Source organism: Diceros bicornis, chromosome 20 (genome assembly GCF_020826845.1).
Source record: "Diceros bicornis minor isolate mBicDic1 chromosome 20, mDicBic1.mat.cur, whole genome shotgun sequence".
Lineage (NCBI taxonomy): Eukaryota > Metazoa > Chordata > Mammalia > Perissodactyla > Rhinocerotidae > Diceros > Diceros bicornis.
The window spans coordinates 5,545,425-5,551,424 of NC_080759.1; positions in this window are offsets into that span (position 1 = coordinate 5,545,425).

The following is a 6,000-nucleotide window of genomic DNA, read 5'->3' on the forward strand; positions in this document are numbered from 1 at the left end:
ATGCCTGTTCAAGTCTTTTATTCATTTTTTAAAATTTGACTGTCTTTTCCTAATGGATTCGTAGTTCTTCATCCATGTTAGATATGAATCCTTTGTTGGTTTCGTGTGTTGTAAAAATCTCCAGTTTTGTGGCTTGTTTTGATTCTATTTATGGTGTCCTTTTCTGAATGGAGGCTCTTATTTTTTTAAATAAACTTTTTATTTGGGGAAAATTTTCGACATACAGAAAAGTTGCAGAGGTACAGAGCTGTGACAGGGACAGAGAGTTCCTCTATACCCCTCACCCAGCTTCCCTAATGTTAACATCTTGTGTGTGGTTACATGTCAAAATGAAAACCCAGACACTGACACCTTAGTAACGGAATTGCAGACTGCATATCTCACTAGCCTTTCCACCAATGTTCTCCCCCTTCCAGGATCTAGCTCAGGATCCCACATCGCAGTTAGCCATCTTATCTCCTTGGTCGCTTCCTATCTGTGAGTAAGGCCTTTCCTGTTTGTCATGACCTTGATGCTTTTCAAGAGTACTGGTCAGGTATTTGTAGACAGTCCCTTGATTCTGGTTCAGCTAATTGTTTTCTCATTATTAGACTGGGGTTCTGGGGTTTGGGGGGAATATCACAGAGATGGGGTTCCCTTCCGGTCATATCACATCAGAGGTCCCTGTTGCCCACATGACATCACAGGGGGCGTTAACTTTGATCACCTGGGTAAGGTGCTGTCTACCAAGTTTATCCACTGTCAAGTTATTATTTTTCCCTTTCCCTACTCTGTTCTTTGTCAGCAAATCACTAAGTCCAGCCCACCGTCAAGGGGAGGGAATTATGCTCCACTTCCTGGAGCAGAGTATTTAGGAAGCTCTCTTTTTTTTTTTTTTTGTGAGGAATATCAGCCCTGAGCTAACATCTGTTGCCAATCCTCCTCTTTTTGCTGAGGAAGATTGGCCCTGGGCTAACATCTGTGCCCATCTTCCTCTACTTTATGTGGGACGCCACCACAGCATGGCTTGACAAGCGGTGCGTTGGTCTGCGCCCGGGATCTGAACCTGTGAACGCCCGGCCACCAAAGCGGAGCACGCCAACCAAACTGCTACGCCACTGGGCCAGCCCCTAGGAAGCTCTTAATTTTAAATTCCTTTTTTTACTGCCATATAATACACATAACAAAATATACCATTTTAACCATTTAAAGTGAACAATTCAGTGGCACTTAGTACATTCACAATGTTGTGCAACCACCACCTCTATGTAGTTCCAGAACATTCCATCACCCCAAAAGGAGACCTAGCACCCATTAACAGTCACTCCCTATCCCCCTCCCCCAGCCCCTGGCCACCACTAATCTACTTTCTGCCACTGGGGATTTAATTTAAAATTCTTCAACTTGGTCAATCTTTTCCTTTGCAGTATGTACAGTGTCTTTTTTTAAATTGAGATATAATTGACATACAGCATTATATTAGTTTCACATGTACAACATAATGATTCAATATTTGTATATATTGTGTAATGATCACCACATAAGTCTAGTTGACATCCATCATCATACATAGTTACACAATTTTTTTTCTTGTGATGGACACACACTGTGTCTTGTGTAAGGAATTCTTCCCTGCGCCAGCATCATAAAGACATGCTCATAGCATCTGCTACAGTTTTATATTTTTGTCATTTACAGTCAAATCTTGGCCCCTCTTGGAACTGATTTGGGAGTGTGGAGTGAGATAAGGGCCAATTGCATATTTTCCATGTGGACAATCAATTATTCCAATACCCTTTAATGAAACTGTCACAAAGCAGGTTTTCGTACCTGTGTGGACTTAATAACGGGCTCAGATCAACCAGAATGTACACGATGCTGCAGGGTGTCTGCCCCCAGGGTCTGCTCTGGCTCTTTCCCGTGCCGGGGACATTTATCCCCGTGATGGAGCTTTACCTTCGATGTCTGCCAATAATGCCAGTCACCCCATCTTGTTCTCCTTCTTCAGGAGCATCTGGGTTATTCTTTGCATTTTTCTCAGCTTGTTGGGTTGCATGGAGAAAACTGGTTGGGACTTTGATTGGAATTTCATTGAATTTATAAACCAAATAGGGAGAATCAGCATCTTCTGTGACATTGACTCTTCCAAAGGTCAAATACAATGCCTCTTCCCATTTACTTATCTTTCAATAAAGCTCACAACTTTCTCCATAAAAACCTTGCACATCTTTCTGTTTTACATTTATTTATAGGTGCTTTGTACATTTGATGCTACAGATAAATGGCCTGTTTTAAGATTACATTTATTTTACCTGTTAGTTGCAGGAGCATAGAATGTAATTGGCTCTAGCATCTAACGAGTTTTCTTGACCATTTGTAAATCCAGTAATTATATCTGCAGATTCTTTGGGGTTTTCATTGTATACAATGATGTCATCTGCAAATAAAGACACTTTCTTCCTTTCCAGTCCTTGGACCTTTCATTTCTTTTTCCTGCCTTACTGCACAGGCCAGGGCCTTCAATACAGTCTCAGACACCATAATAACAGGCATCCTTGCCTTGTTCACCATCTTAAAGAGAACATTTCAATATTCACCATTAAATATGATATCTGCTTTAGGTTTGTTTTTTTTTTTTTTTTGGGAGGAAGATCAGCCCTGAGCTAACATCCTGCTGAATCCTCCTCTTTTTTGCTGAGGAAGACTGGCTCTGAGCTGACATCTATTGCCAATCCTCCTCCTTTTTTTTTCCCCCAAAGCCCCAGTAGATAACTGCATGTCATAGCTGCACATCCTTCTAGTTGCTGTATGTGGGACGTGGCCTCAGCATGGCTGGAGAAGCAGTGCGTCGGTGCGCGCCCGGGATCCGAACCCCGGGCCGCCAGCAGCAGAGCACACGCACTAAACCACTAAACCACGGGGCCGGCCCTGCTTCAGGTTTTTAATAGAAAATCAAGTTAAACAGGTCTGCTTTCATTTCCAGTTTGCTAGGATCTTTTATCTTTTATCACACATGGGTGGTGAATTTTAGCAAATGCATTTCCTGCACCAGTGGGAAGCCTATATAACTTTTCATCTTTGATCTGTTCATGTGAGTTACATTCTCTCAATATGTTTGATGTGCATTGGTCTCTCCTATTCTCTGTCTCTAAGAGACAGAGACCCACACCTCTCTCTCTAAGAGACAGACACCCACACCTCATCTCTCTCAGAGACAGACACCCACACCTCTCTCTCTCAGAGACAGAGACCCACACCTCATCTCTCTCAGAGACAGAGACCCACACCTCTCTGTCTTCTTCCACCAAAGCCCTTGATAAACTGATCGCTTAGATCCAGTTAGTGTTTAAGCCCCGGTGCCCCATTTTGCTCCCACCGATAGCTCTGCTCATTCCAAAGCTATTTATTTGAGCCATCTCATCTCTCCATTTAATTATGCTATGCTGCCTCCATCTTTCTCCTGCCCTCTCCTCTCGGCAGCTCCCTCTTCTCCTGGTTCTCCTCATTATGCATCTACATTTGTGTCTTTTGCAAACTCTCTCAGTCTCTCTCTCTCTCTGTCTTTCCATCTCTCTTCTCTCTTGGCTTCTGACGTCTCGCTCTCTCTTCACCATCCTATGAAATCCACAGAGAAATCATCGACAGAGAAATGATGGGAGATGGTGCACAACTGATGAAAAGTACAACCCTCCCCCCACACACACGAGGAGAGCCCCCACCAAACGCACACATGCCCTTCCCGGCCAGCCGTCTGAGCTCCTAACCATCCGCAGGGACCCTGCTCTTATCAACACTTGCCCTTCCCCCACGTCAAGAGCAGCTATGGAGACATCTGGGCTTGAACGAGAAAGTTATCCCGCCATAGCATCAGCTGAGCTCAGCTTTTTAATGGGGAATGAGCAGAGCTTCTTCTAGAAGCTTCAACCCAGGGCCACTCAGCTTGGTCTTCAAGTAAATTCCTAATTCTTAGTGGGTACATCGGATGTCTCTGGCACTGTGTGAGGCTCCGTGGAGGGGACAGATACGACTCCGATGTCAACCAATCTGTTCAGCAAACATTTGCTGGCACCATCTGAATGTTGGCAACTACTCTTGTCACCAGGTTAAATCGAGTGACATGGTCTCTAGCACAAAAGTTAGAAACAAACAAATAAGCATGCACAGAGGAAATCAAGGAAAATGAGGAGGAAAACCGGGAGGGTCCCACAAGGGAGAGGAATGGTGGAGGAGTGGGTAACTGCCTCCTGCAGGAAGCAGGACATGAGCTGAGACCAAAAGGAGGAGAGGGAGCCAGGCGGGGGAGAGATGGGGAGAGGCATTCAACACAGACAGCAAAGCAGGTACAAAGGCCCTGAGTGGGACCGTGCCTGGTGTGTTGGAGGAAGACTGAGGAGGCTAGTGTGGCTGGTACAGAGTGAGAGGGGGCAGATGGGCAGGAGCTGCGAGGGGCCTAGGGGGTATGAGAGAGAGAGAGAGAGAGAGAGAGAGAGAGACTGAGAAAGGGAGACTATGAGCGAGACGGAAAGATGGGGCCTGAGCCCTTCAGAGCAGGACCTGGGCCCAGCAGGACCTGAGGCTCCATGGGCATCTTGTGGCCTCTAAGGCCTTGCCCTCATTCATGGCCCCCAACCCCCAGACCCCTCTCTGATGCTCCAACTACACTGGTGCGGGGTGACTGCCCTGTGCCCTGTGTATCAGCACACAGTAGGTGCTTCAAAAATGTGAATGAGTCAGTACACGATGGAGCGAGAGATGGATGGAGGGAGGGGGAGGAGGGGGGCAAGTTGGCAGGGGTATAGACCAGGTGGGGTCTCCTGGCCACAGGGAGGAGTGTGGGATTTACTCGAAGGGTGATGGGGAGCCATGGGAGGGTTTTGAGCAGAGGAGGGACACGATCTGACTTATGACTTTAAGAGTCCTTCTGAGGCTGCAGGGGAGCAGAGAGGGTCAGGGCAGGAGTGTAGGTCGCAGGAGGCCCAGGCAGCATCCAGGCAGGAAATGGTGGGGCCCACGGGGGTGCAGGGAGAGTTTAGGTTCATTCTGGAGCCTGAGCCTAAAGGACCTGCTGAAGGACTGGATATACAGGTAAGAAAAGAGAAGAAACCAGAATGAGTCCAGGGTCTGGGGCCTGGGCGGCTGGGCGATGGGGAGCCACCCACCATGCCCACTGGAGAAGCGGCAGGTCTCAGGGCAAGAAACCGTGTTTTGGATTTGCCGAATCTGAGATGCCTACAAGGCCCCCAGTGGGAATACTCAGTGCTGCTGGATATTTGGGTCTGAAGCTCTGGGGAGGGGTTGGGCTGATAATACGAATGGGTTAGACATCAATAAGAGATGGGGTGTGGCCACTTGGGACAGAGTGTACACAGAGGGTAAAGGGCCACCTGGCTTCCAGGATCAAAACTAAGACTTCAAACCCAGGGGTCCACCCTCCACATGTTTGTCCATCTCCAAGTCCAGGCCCTGTTATCAGGGCAGCAGGCGATGGTCAGTGCAGGGAACATGGACTTCAGAGCCCCTGGGTCTGCCATACACTCGCATCTCTTCCCCCTGCAGTTCTGTTGTCAGTGGCCTTGCCCCAGGTACTGGGGCAGGGTCGGGGGGGAGTACTGAAGGAGAAGTAGGATATGAGTCCTGTGATCAAGGTTATTAGAATTGGAGAGGGGAAGAGTGCTCACGCGGTTCCTGAAGGCCTACTGTGTGCTTGGCAATGTGCTGGGTGCCAGACATACACTATTTCCCTTAATCCTTTGAAACCCAAGGAGGGCATGATATTGTGCTCACTTTGTAGATGGGAAGACTGAGTTCCTGAGAGTTTGGAGGGGCAGGGCTGGGATGTGAAGTGAGGTTGGCCCAATTCTCAGAATAGGCCGTTTCTGCAACACAGGTGTTCCTGTAATCATTCATTCATTCAATGAACACAGCCTGGATCCATACCCATGCCCATGCCATGCCCAAGGTTGGGGGTCCTACTTGGAGTCTAGGAGGCAGGTGTGGGGCAACAGAACCCCATCTCTAAAG